The sequence below is a fragment of the Schistocerca nitens genome, chromosome 1, assembly GCF_023898315.1.
Source record: "Schistocerca nitens isolate TAMUIC-IGC-003100 chromosome 1, iqSchNite1.1, whole genome shotgun sequence".
NCBI lineage: Eukaryota > Metazoa > Arthropoda > Insecta > Orthoptera > Acrididae > Schistocerca > Schistocerca nitens.
In genome coordinates this window covers 1,218,717,909-1,218,731,542 of record NC_064614.1, presented here as the reverse complement: position 1 = coordinate 1,218,731,542, position 13,634 = coordinate 1,218,717,909, and the positions used below count along the sequence as shown (strand labels likewise).

The window sequence follows — 13,634 nt, the reverse complement described above, 5'->3', positions numbered from 1 at the left end:
TATTCCATATTTTCGTCTCCATTCAGCGTTATTTTTACATTTATGCCTTCTCCTACTCTCATTATTGTCGTCTTAAGTTCATTTTCATGGAAGCCCAAGATATGGTTGGATTAGAGGGGGCATAAGGTAGAGAAGCAGTATTTTTCATTCACTGTTCAACCTTTATTCGGAAGTGGTAGTACAGGGAGGTTCATAATGGGATTAATTCATAAACTGAAGGATATCAAAGGTTAAATCTCGCTCCTTCCGAAACTGGGAAGAATTAAATGATGTATTGAATGGATTGAACTGTCCATTCAGCATGGGAGTTGATTAAGAGCATGTCGAATAGATACGAAAGTGCCTGAGGAGTAGCAGAAGTGAGATCAAAGACCAAATTGACACCACAATTGGTAGACGAATTGAATTAATTTGTTTCCGTGTCCGTTTAAACAAATTCTTTCCAGAAAATGGCGGTTGAGGTCGCCTCATTAACTTTAAGTAGTTGTAGTGTGTAAGGACCTATCAGGCGGCAATGCGGCAGGTGGCGCGGATCTTGAACCCCGCCGGAATCGCACATAACGTGTGCTTCACTCGGGAGAAGCCACTCATGCACGTTGACGCGACCTGGCAGTAAACTCTGCCTCACACTGTCAAGAGTTCGCCACAGAGCGTGGGGGTGTCCACAGCCACAGGCAGGCTCTTCTCTTCGTAGGATATCCGCGTCCTCCGGTACAGTCCCCCAAATTCCCACTCGGTCCTGGTGACGGACACCCAGGAGAACATGTCTACTTTCTACGAAGCTTTTCCTGGATCGCAGGTGACTTTCAGAATGCTGCGATGCGTGGCATCGGGTGGCGGAAGTTGTTTTCCATCTTCATCCTCTCCACGTCTGACACAGCTTCGCGGCGCGCGGTAGGGACTATAGTGCCAATGAACGCTAGTGTCCCTGCATTGGTATTGGCTTCAGGCATCCGTTGGAATTCGCACTGACTCATTCACTGAGGAGTCCATCGCATGTGCAGATGTGCCCCATACTGGAGCTCCGTACTCGGCAGCAGACGCACACCGTGCTATTCATCTAAATTCACGTAATTATCCTGTAATTCCAACTTCAGAGCTTGGCAGAAGGTTCACAGAACCAGACTATTTTTCCAGCGTTTCATTTTCGAATAGCACGTGGAAACAGTGAACACCTAAATCTTTCTGTGCGTGTGCTGATTTATCGTATTTTATTGCGATGGCCATTTCTTCCTATGTAGGCGGGAGTCAACAAAATATTTTTACATTCGGAAGAGTAAGTTGGCTATCGGAATTTCTTGAAAAGATCTCACTGCATCGATGAACGGCTTTGTTTTAGTGATTTCCACCCCAGCTCGCGTCTCATGCCCGTGACACTCTTTCCCCTATTTCGCGATAACATAAAACCAGCTGCCCTTCTTTGAACTCTTTCAATGTCCGTCAATCCTGTCTGGAATCGTCCCATACTGCGCAGCAGTACTTCAGAAGAGAATGAACAAGCGTAGCACATTTGTTGCCCCTTCTATGTATTTTCCTGATAATACGCCTTCCCCCCAACATTTGCTATTTGATGGTTCCTGTTTAACTTTTCGGTGATCGTTAATTTTTTCTGTAGCAGTCACGGGTAAGTCCTCACGCTTCTTATTTTTTTGTCAGTGTCACTTTTTACATCGTAAAGACTCTCAATCATTTTGCAGTTCCTTTTGATTTTCTGATGACGCTGCTGGATTGTAAACGAGAGCAGTATCTGCAAACAATCCAAGAGTGGTGCTCAAATCGTCATCTAAATCACTGAATAGATTACGAGCACCAGAGGGCCCATAACACTTCCTTGAGGAACTCTCTTCCGTTTCACTAATGATATCCCGGCAGTTATTACTATCTGTGACCTTCCTGGCATCCACAACAGTATTGGAACGGTATTCCATGTCCTGCTCGTCAGAGACCCGGTAATATTGTCCGTGGCACAGACCTCGGCTTTGGTGCTGTGGAGTGCTGTTGAAACGTACGTGTGCGCCCCGTGATCGCGCCATATACACTCCTGGAAATTGAAATAAGAACACCGTGAATTCATTGTCCCAGGAAGAGGAAACTTTATTGACACATTCCTGGGGTCAGATACATCACATGATCACACTGACAGAACCACAGGCACATAGACACAGGCAACAGAGCATGCACAATGTCGGCACTAGTACAGTGTATATCCACCTTTCGCAGCAATGCAGGCTGCTATTCTCCCATGGAGACGATCATAGAGATGCTGGATGTAGTCCTGTGGAACGGCTTGCCATGCCATTTCCACCTGGCGCCTCAGTTGGACCAGCGTTCGTGCTGGACGTGCAGACCGCGTGAGACGACGCTTCATCCAGTCCCAAACATGCTCAATGGGGGACAGATCCGGAGATCTTGCTGGCCAGGGTAGTTGACTTACACCTTCTAGAGCACGTTGGGTGGCACGGGATACATGCGGACGTGCGTTGTCCTGTTGGAACAGCAAGTTCCCTTGCCGGTCTAGGAATAGTAGAACGATGGGTTCGATGACGGTTTGGATGTACCGTGCACTATTCAGTGTCCCCTCGACGATCACCAGTGGTGTACGGCCAGTGTAGGAGATCGCTCCCCACACCATGATGCCGGGTGTTGGCCCTGTGTGCCTCGGTCGTATGCAGTCCTGATTGTGGCGCTCACCTGCACCGCGCCAAACACGCATACGACCATCATTGGCACCAAGGCAGAAGCGACTCTCATCGCTGAAGACGACACGTCTCCATTCGTCCCTCCATTCACGCCTGTCGCGACACCACTGGAGGCGGGCTGCACGATGTTGGGGCGTGAGCGGAAGACGGCCTAACGGTGTGCGGGACCGTAGCCCAGCTTCATGGAGACGGTTGCGAATGGTCCTCGCCGATACCCCAGGAGCAACAGTGTCCCTAATTTGCTGGGAAGTGGCGGTGCGGTCCCCTACGGCACTGCGTAGGATGCTACGGTCTTGGCGTGCATCCGTGCGTCGCTGCGGTCCGGTCCCAGGTCGACGGGCACGTGCACCTTCCGCCGACCACTGGCGACAACATCGATGTACTGTGGAGACCTCACGCCCCACGTGTTGAGCAATTCGGCGGTACGTCCACCCGGCCTCCCGCATGCCCACTATACGCCCTCGCTCAAAGTCCGTCAACTGCACATACGGTTCACGTCCACGCTGTCGCGGCATGCTACCAGTGTTAAAGACTGCGATGGAGCTCCGTATGGCACGGCAAACTGGCTGACACTGACGGCGGCGGTGCACAAATGCTGCGCAGCTAGCGCCATTCGACGGCCAACACCGCGGTTCCTGGTGTGTCCGCTGTGCCGTGCGTGTGATCATTGCTTGTACAGCCCTCTCACAGTGTCCGGAGCAAGTATGGTGGGTCTGACACACCGGTGTCAATGTGTTCTTTTTTCCATTTCCAGGAGTGTATTTTGGCTGTGAGCAGCGGTGCAGTCGTTCGCGTCGCCGCTTCACCCTGGGCTCTCGTCGCGACCCTCTGTTACTGAGGTGGAGAGCGCACCATTACCGGATTTGGCTTCAGCTGGTTAGCATCTTAATAGATGTGAAGGGTACTCCATGTCTCTGTCGGTTTCTCTTCTAGCTCTGAGGAATTCGAATCTTGAGCTGCTACTGCTGTATCGTCAGCGAATATAAATTACGATGTGTGATTTTGTATTAGCCGGTCATTTGAGTTCACGATGTACAGTATTAGCGCCTGGACGCTTCCCCGCGCTAAATTATTGTTCTGTATCATTCACCTGCTGTTCTTCCCATAAAGACTGATATAGAACCTTCTGCTGTCGAGAATGACGACAACAGAGGATGACAGGCCGCAGTCTCTCGTCAGATAATACAATTTCATCAGCAGTTCTTGGTGCGGCTGTCATATCGCTGAAGGTCGCTCCAATTAAGTTGTTTCGCCCAAACCGTCTTCTGTTGTTCAGGTTTATATTTGGCCATTACATGATTCCCATGCCACAAGCTTGCCTGGTGGCGTGGGAATTTCACTTCCAGGATGTTTGTACTCCGATGGTAGCTCAGGCTTCTCATTAAGTGACAGAGCAGTGAGACATGTTGGAAACTTTTTGTGTCCTTTTGTTTGTTCCCTGTTGTCAGTAGGACAACCACCCGTGCCTTCCCCCATGTTTACGGTCCAAAATTGTTAACTTCTTCAGCCTACAACTCATAAACACCAACTACTCTATTGTACTTCCTGTCACGAATAGCCAGCTCCACTTCGACATGTTGGACGCATTCGCGAGAAAAAGGTTTTCACTCGTCAGGTCCCGTTATAACTGTATCGTTCAGCAGCAGTTGGCTAGCCGCTTCTTTTCCAGTACCAGGTGAAGAAATTCTGCTACCTTGGAAGTGAAGTATAGCATGACGAACAAAGTAAGAGACAGACTAGTCAAGGCAAGGAGCGCATTCCTTAAAAATCTGCAAGTGCCGAACTTATGCCATTCTTTGAGGAAGACGTCTCTGAGAAGGAACGTCTGCAGCACGGCAGTGTATTGAAGGAAATCATGGAATATGCAAAAACTGTAAGAGAATCGAGTTGTTTAAGACGTGAAGGTAGAGGCAAGGCATGCACCTATAAGAAATAATGCAGGGCGTTGTGACCAAATAAAAGATAAATTACAAAAAGTACCTGCGTCAGTCACTTTAATTTTCCTCCACGGCGCGTTTCGAGGGCTTCCACCCTCACTTTCAGGAAGATCAAGATTACGATTTAGGTTGCTGTGTGTAGCCAGTCGTCTATTTTGAACTTAATTTGGCTACAAATAGGATATAATTTGTCACTTGTTATCGTAATGTCTCTTGAACTCCAGCTTTTAAACAGTGTTAAACCTACTTACAATACACTTTAATTGTAGCGACATGTAAGACAGCTGTCAACATTCAGTAAATGAAATTGTGATGTAATCCACTGTTCCTCCTAAACGTGACGGGTAAGCCGTAAAAACGCTTCGTGGGAGAAAATAAAAGTGATTGGCACAGGAAGTTGTTCTAATTTATCTTTTAAGTCATAAATAGTTGCAGTATCCAAACCATAGTCCAAAATGGACGAGATAACGGTGTGAGCAAGAGTTTTTTTTTTCCTCATCTCAGTGACGCGGACAGAATATTTGAGGATCCCCAGCACTTGCCTCACCGTTCAGACGGTGACCGCTGCGACATCACTACGACAGGATACGGGCGCAGAACGTAGGATTGCTGGTTGAGCCGTGGTAAAAATCGTTCTTTTGAAGAGCGCGCCGCAGCGCGTAGTGTAAAGCAGTCGCCTTCCGTTTCTGACGCTGTCGCCGCTGTGGCAATCGCAGCTTTGGTGTCTCCCTCTGGTGGGAAAGGGGAAAAGTTGCCTGTTCACGTGCATTTAAGAGGCGCTATGAGCTCGGCAGAAGGTCAGTCTCGGCGAGTCTGGGCAGTTGGTCAGCCGGGTCGGTGCGGGGCAGTCAGTGTCTGTCTGTCGTCCGGAGTGCTAGTATGTGTTAGGCCGCCAGTCTGCTCGAGGTTGCTCGGGCAATCAATCGGTTGGTCGGTCGCGCACCGAGACACAAGATGACTTGTCCGTTTTGAGCGTCGGCGCATGTGAGGTCGCCACGTTAGTCCAGTGGGCCGCGGCGTACAGCGAGGTTGTAGTGGTTTCGCGGCCGACACGAGAGCAATAGGAACCTACGACATCGGTCTGGCCGGTGCGAGCTGCGACGCCGTGAGACGGGAGATCGGCGCGCCTTCCTGCGTCCGTTGAAGCGGCTGGCAGCGGACGTTCGGGAGAGCGTTTTGGGGGTGCTGCGCCAGGTCTTCGCCAGACATCGCAGTTTATTAAAAGTTAAGTGATTCGGGATATGTTGTTTCATTTACTTGTTAAATTCTACTTGTTTTCTTGGTCAGTCTCCCGTCCTCAGCTTCCTCGTCTGTCTCTCGTCCGCATTTATTAGGCAGTTTCTGTCTGTCTGTCTGTCTGTCTGTCGGTCTGCCGTACGTTAATAGCTGCCTCTGTCAGGTTTGTCGGATTCGGTGTTAACGAATTTATTGCTTGAAGTGTAACGGCCGAATTCCTGAAATATGTTTTTATCTTGCCTATCATCTTGAGAGGCGGTATATGTGTAATGTAGAGCATGTTTGGCCAACCTTGTATATTTATGTAAGACTGCTTTTCATGGGTTTTTATTTAAATGGTCATTTTAGTATATAAAGTTGCCATCCTTCCACCGTAAGACTTTTTTTTTTTTTTAATCAAGTTGCACCTTCAGTGGCAAGTTAATCTTTTAATGTTAGTGTTTTGTACCCTTTCCACCCCACCTAGGGGGTGCATAGTTTATGTACTTGTGTGAGTTGTTAAAATTTTTAGTTTAAAGTAATGTGGTGTGTTACAGATTTGCGCCAGTGTAGTCTTTCAGAGATTGTTGTGAGCGGTCGTGACTATGGCCGTGTCAAAAGGGAGCGGCAAGGTTCTCAGCCCGAAAGCTCATACAGTCAAAAATTTGTTCTTTCTGCCTCTGAATAAATTGTAACTTGATATTTAGAGGGTGCTTTCTGATTATAATTTTAAATCTGTTTAAAAAAAAGGGCTTTAGTAATAAAATTTCCATTTGTTGAAAGAAATTTGATTTGTTTTCATTAGTTACCCACTGGCAACTACTTCCACGCTCACATAGCGTGATTAAATGTGTTAATGTTCTTGATGAATCGCTAGTAAATAAAGTAAATTCTTAAGAAAAAGTTTTGAAGGTCAATTCACGGTTCACTGGTGAAGCACCCTCACGAGGCAGCAGTGAGATCGGAACTGTTATCGGTTGTTTGATAGTGTTGTTTCCTCTTAGCACTGCCGTTAGTCCTTCTCGTGGACCAAGCGCACCGCTGGGACTGCGCAGCTCCACAGAGGACTTCTGTGACGTGCGTCCTTGTGGAGCCGACCATACCGCCTACTTTGAAACTGTTCCGCAGTCCCTTGGGCTCCGTGCGAGTGCTTACAGAACGAGATATCCCGCTGGGACCATCTGTCAGCTGTAATGCGATTGCGGACGTTGCCCAGCGCCGTGGCTTTCAAAAGAGGCACTTGAGCGGCGGCTCGTTCGCGGCCTTCCATATGAGACATCTCAGACGCAGCAGGCCCTATACGCGCTGTCAAAATTTCTGAATGAACTTGTAGCCCATTTGAGTCAACTACCTAAGGCAGAAAATGCTCCAAACACATCGCAACAGAAATAGATGCATGTACACCGGTTCCAGTGTCGCAGCAGGCATTTCTTTGAATGGTAAAAGCTATTCACAGACATTACTGAAACTTTCACGTTCCAGTCTGTGCTGATGAACGAAAACGTTGACCATTGCTGACCGCCAGACTGAATTCGCCTGGCGCCGTTGCGGGCACGTGACGCGGTAAGGAAGCGGAGAAGACACAAGTAGGGAATCATTCTGATGACAATACGGGCCTTAAATGGGGAAATCCTGTGACACAAGTGACTTTGACAAGGACCAAATTGTTATGGCCCGGTGTCTGGGAACGGGCAGCCAGCACACTACACACCTGGTTGGCTATTCGCGTGCTTCTGTCGTGAGCACCTACGGAAAGTGGTTGAAGGACTGTTAACCACCAGTAGGCAATAAGACGTTGGACAACCACACATCGTCACCAAAACTTGGAGGTCGGATGCTTTCCATCTCTGTAAAGCAGAATAGACGCCGGTCAGTGGCGGATCTTACGTCACGGTACGGTGCTGGTGCAGCACGAACGTTTCGGAGCACACCCCTGAGCGCACATTGTTGAACGTGGGGCTCCGTGGATCAAAGATAAGGTGTCACCTGACCTGGTCGGATGAATTGCGTTTCTTGTTAGACCTACACCTGGTCGATGGTCGTGCCAGAATACGCCCTTATCCAAGGCGAACGACTGCCCGAAATGTTCACCGCACCAAGGACATCACTGAGAGCAGTGCTGTGCTATTTCTTCTACGTTACATGTGATAGTAATCGAAAGCACCGTGATAGCCGTGGACTAAGAATTTCCATTTAATAGATACATTTTTCATTTAATTATGCAGTCACGCAAAATTTGGGATCAGGTGTCAGTTACAAGAGAACAGTCGTTAAGAAGCGCTAACCCCGCACACTGGAAGCACGTCTGCCTTACCATAGTGTGGCCGTATTTACACCTCCACTGAATGTCGTACACAATTTAAATTTCTACAAGTACGTTATATCACTGTTTATTGCTTTCTTTCTCCACCTCCATAGCTGATTGGTCAGAGCATCTCACCAACATGCGGAGGGCCCAGTTTCGATTACGGATAACGCCAGGGATTTTTCTTTCGTAGGAGTGTTGGATCAGGACCCACTAAGCTTCGTGATACCTCTACCTTTCACGCAACTAACATGACCTCCCATCCTCCTTTCCGTCCCCGAGTGCCACAATTCTGGGAATCTTCTTAGGTTACCGTGAACTGTACTACACAGATACGGCCCACGGTGAAGTCACTTCTGCGATTTCAGGAGGTTTTTCGCCTAAGTTTGCTGACTGTCGTGTATGGAGGTATACACTGATTGAAATAAAGTGTTACAACGTCAACACCTTGCCAGAGCGCCATGAAACTGTTGCTCCACTATTTCCACGGCTGTGAGATATAACAACTAAAATTTCATCCTTATGCAAGCTTAATTTCATTATTTTGTACAGAAGAGTCATACCTACAGATGAACTTTCCGGGTTGTGGGCATACGAGCACCGTAGCGACAAATTGTCGATAGTTGTCTGTAGTGCAATGAGTGTAGAACGACGCAAGACAACAATGTGATCGTAAGACTATTCGACTGGCTCTGACGAATAGATAACAACAGCCGAAATCTGGGCACTGGCTATAGGCAGTGTCATCCCGAATTATCGAGCCAGATTACTGGAAACTAGTTTGAATTCTCTTTTAGACTTGCGCCGTTGAGCACTGCTACAATGCTGCACAGCACAGAGACGTGCGTAATGTAGAGCCAGAGGCGACTCGAACATAGTGTCATTAACTTTCTTCCTGTGGCTTTGCCCACACACACATTCCGCATATACACTCCTGGAAATGGAAAAAAGAACACATTGACACCGGTGTGTCAGACCCACCATACTTGCTCCTGACACTGCGAGAGGGATGTACAAGCAATGATCACACGCACGGCACAGCGGACACACCAGGAACCGCGGTGTTGGCCGTCGAATGGCGCTAGCTGCGCAGCATTTGTGCACCGCCGCCGTCAGTGTCAGCCAGTTTGCCGTGGCATACGGAGCTCCATCGCAGTCTTTAACACTGGTAGCATGCCGCGACAGCATGGACGTGAACCGTATGTGCAGTTGACGGACTTTGAGCGAGGGCGTATAGTGGGCATGCGGGAGGCCGGGTGGACGTACCGCCGAATTGCTCAACACGTGGGGCGTGAGGTCTCCACAGTACATCGATGTTGTCGCCAGTGGTGGGCGGAAGGTGCACGTGCCCGTCGACCTGGGACCGGACCGCAGCGACGCACGGATGCACGCCAAGACCGTAGGATCCTACGCAGTGCCGTAGGGGACCGCACCGCCACTTCCCAGCAAATTAGGGACACTGTTGCTCCTGGGGTATCGGCGAGGACCATTCGCAACCGTCTCCATGAAGCTGGGCTACGGTCCCGCACACCGTTAGGCCGTCTTCCGCTCACGCCCCAACATCGTACAGCCCGCCTCCAGTGGTGTCGCGACAGGCGTGAATGGAGGGACGAATGGAGACGTGTCGTCTTCAGCGATGAGAGTCGCTTCTGCCTTGGTGCCAATGATGGTCGTATGCGTGTTTGGCGCGGTGCAGGTGAGCGCCACAATCAGGACTGCATACGACCGAGGCACACAGGGCCAACACCCGGCATCATGGTGTGGGGAGCGATCTCCTACACTGGCCGTACACCACTGGTGATCGTCGAGGGGACACTGAATAGTGCACGGTACGTCCAAACCGTCATCGAACCCATCGTTCTACCATTCCTAGACCGGCAAGGGAACTTGCTGTTCCAACAGGACAATGCACGTCCGCATGTATCCCGTGCCACCCAACGTGCTCTAGAAGGTGTAAGTCAACTACCCTGGCCAGCAAGATCTCCGGATCTGTCCCCCATTGAGCATGTTTGGGACTGGATGAAGCGTCGTCTCACGCGGTCTGCACGTCCAGCACGAACGCTGGTCCAACTGAGGCGCCAGGTGGAAATGGCATGGCAAGCCGTTCCACAGGACTACATCCAGCGATCGTCTCCATGGGAGAATAGCAGCCTGCATTGCTGCGAAAGGTGGATATACACTGTACTAGTGCCGACATTGTGCATGCTCTGTTGCCTGTGTCTATGTGCCTGTGGTTCTGTCAGTGTGATCATGTGATGTATCTGACCCCAGGAATGTGTCAATAAAGTTTCCCCTTCCTGGGACAATGAATTCACGGTGTTCTTATTTCAATTTCCAGGAGTGTATATATATTGCACACATGGACCCATCCCCCCGTCTCAGTCTGTCCACCTCGTCCTCCCTTCCTCTCTGACCATCTCCTCCTGATCCTCTCTCTGTCTACCTGATCCATCCCCACTCCCACTATCCATCTCTCCCACCTCCCATCCTCCTTCCCCCTCTCACTATCCATATATATATATATCTGCTCAGCTGTACCCATCGGTGCACATTTAGTACTTTCACAGAATACTATCTGCAGAACGCACTTCTTCTGTCCATCCCATCCTCCCCCCTCCCTCTGTCCATCTTCTCCTCACCACTTCCTTTGCTCGATTTATCCTCCCTGTCTCTATCACTATCCATGTCTGCCGCCCCCCCCCCCCCCCCGCCACCAAATCTCTCTGCTCAGTGTATCCCCTGAAAGACATGCCATTAGTACCCACACACCACACTTGTTGTGCAAGGAAGCCTACATGTTGAGGATAGAGATCGCTTTTTTACCTGTATCTCCCCTTCTATAGGAGGTAGGAGATCATAGCCCCCACAATGCTTTCATATATTCATATTATTGTATGTGTGCCAGATTTGGCTGAAGTCGCTTTAGAAGGAGATGCTGGCTATACATATATACTTACATACATACATACATACATCCTGAGATATGTATTGTGTGTGTGTGTGTGTGTGTGTGTGTGTGTGTGTGTGTGTGTGTAGCGTTAAGTCTTGCTTCTGTATGTGGCAGTCAGGTTGACACCATACCTGTGAACACCGTGGAATCTTGGGGAGCTCTTAGATTTGGCAACAGAACTGATTGTAACAGATAGCATATTCCAGCAGAACAATGCAATACCTGATCCTGCAGTTCACACTGCAAACACGTTGAGTAAAGGATGGATCCTTGATGGTCGTTCTGAGTCCACTGGTTTATTACTTTCTGAGGCTGTCTGAGATGCGATAGGATGACTTACATTTTCAAAGCAGATTCCCACCAGCAGTCCTTACGAACTGACGCAGCATGTCAAGAAATTGCTCAAGGTGATATTCAGAGATTGTTTGGTTCAATGCCACGACAAATACAAAAGTCTGTTTGTGCCCAGGAAGTCACACCTCGCACTAATGTTCATGCTGGTCATAGATTCCAAATAGAATAAATAGTTCAGTCATTTAATTCTTGTTATGTGATTTACATCCCCACAGCGTTTAATGAATGTCAGACTAGTAATAGATAGTATTACACTTTCCACTTACACAGTTTTAAATTTGAGGAACGAAGCTCATTTCTGACATGTCCAGCACAACACTTCTTGATCATTACTCTCATGAAACAGGGAAATGTCACGTTGGTATTGATAATAAACCGTATTCTTGTCATTGCTAGGAAGTTTACCAGCTCACAGAGCAGAGTTATAAAAGAAGTGGAAAGAGAAATTCTAACATTCACTCGTGAAGGGCACAAAAAGGAATTGAGAGGGGAGGGGAGCGTAAACTTCGGAGTGAGCGAGTGAATATATGTGTGTGTGTGTGTGTGTGTGTGTGTGTGTGTGTGTGTGTGTGTGTGACAGAGAGAGAGAGAGAGAGAGAGAGAGAGAGAGAGAGAGAGAGAGGGGGGGGGGGCGGAGGCGGGGGGCAAGATGTATGAGAAACTAGGAGTGTGGTGCGTGCACGAGTTGGGCAGTAGAGATACGGGCGGGCAAATAAGGCAACCCCGATGGGAGGTCTGTGGAGGGATGCGGCCGCCACTGCCCGGACCCCACCTGCCGCCGGCCACGAATATGCAGCGTGTCTGCGATAGCCGCAGCAACCCTGCGGTAAATCACACGGGCAGCCGCGTTGCCTGGAAAAACGCGGGGGCCACGTCTGGCGCTGACCCTGTGTACGCGCTGTCTGCTAACGCCACCTCTCAGAGGCTGAGCTGATCGTGTGGGTACCGTACCCATAGCACAAAAAACTCTGTAAACAGTTGAACATACACTCCAAGACAAAAAAAAAGACGCACCGCGAAATAATTATCCGAAAGAGCTGATTAGATAATTCAAGTGAAACTGAATACTTGTCAGTATGTAGCAAGAATAGTAAACCTTATATGAAACTTCCTGGCAGATTAAAACTGTGTGCCGGACCGAGACTCGAAGTCGGGGCTTTTGCCTTTCGCGGGCAAGTGCTCTTCCAACTGAACTACCCAAGCACGGCTCACGCCCCCTCCTCACAGCTTTACTTTCCTCGTCTCCTACTTTCGAAACTTTACAGAAGCTCTCCTGCGAACCTTGCAGAACTAGCACTGCTGAAAGAAAGCTTCTGTAAAGTTTGGAAGGTAGGAGACGAGGTACTGGCGGAACTGAAGCTGTGAGGACGGGGCGTGAGTCATGCTTGGGTAGCTCAGTTGGTAGAGCACTTGCCCGCGAAAGGCAAAGGTCCCGAGTTCGAGTCTCGGTCCGGCAAACAGTTTTAATCTGCCAGGAAGTTTCATATCAGCGCACAGAGTGAAAATCTCCTAGTAAACCTCGTTGTTTTATCCTTGATGATTAGGTTCGCCGACATCAAACTGCAGCAGAACAAATCGGTAGATTTGATGTACGTGTACAGAAAGACAACTGACCAAAATTTCAGAAAAAATGGATGATTTATACAAGAGAAAGAGTTACACAAATTGAGCAAGTCAGGAACATGTTGGTCCAGCTCTGGCCCATAGGAACACAGTTTTTCATAGTTGTTGGATGGCCTCTGAGGGATATAGCGCCAAATTCTGTCCGATTGGGGCAATCCCGAGATGGTTGGAGGATTCTGGCCACAATGCTCCAGTCGTTCTCAGGTGGGAAGAGATACGACGACTTTGCTACTGACCGGGGCACGGTTTGGCAAGCACGAAGACAAGCAGTAGAAACGCTCGCCGTGTGCGGGCGGACATTACCTCGCTGAAATGAAAGCCCAGGATGGCTTACCATGCAAGGCAACAAAATGGTGCACACAATGCCGTCGACGTACTTCTGTGCTATAAGATGCCGCGAATGACAATCAAAGCGGTCCTGCTATGAAAATAAATTACATACCAGACCGTACGACTTACCTTAGAAGGTATATTAAGAAAAGGCAAACCTTCGTTACTAGCATTTGTACAGAAATCTTTCGACAATGTTGACTGGAATACTCTCTTTCAAA

General features: G+C 48.9%; 1 non-coding gene across 1 annotated transcript; it reads left to right on the top strand.

Moving 5' to 3' along the window:
* The first annotated feature begins 12,842 nt into the window (after positions 1-12,842).
* On the top strand, positions 12,843-12,917 carry Trnas-cga (transfer RNA serine (anticodon CGA)). Its single transcript has one exon. It is a non-coding gene; the product is annotated as a tRNA-Ser (tRNA).
* The last annotated feature ends 717 nt before the right edge of the window (positions 12,918-13,634 follow it).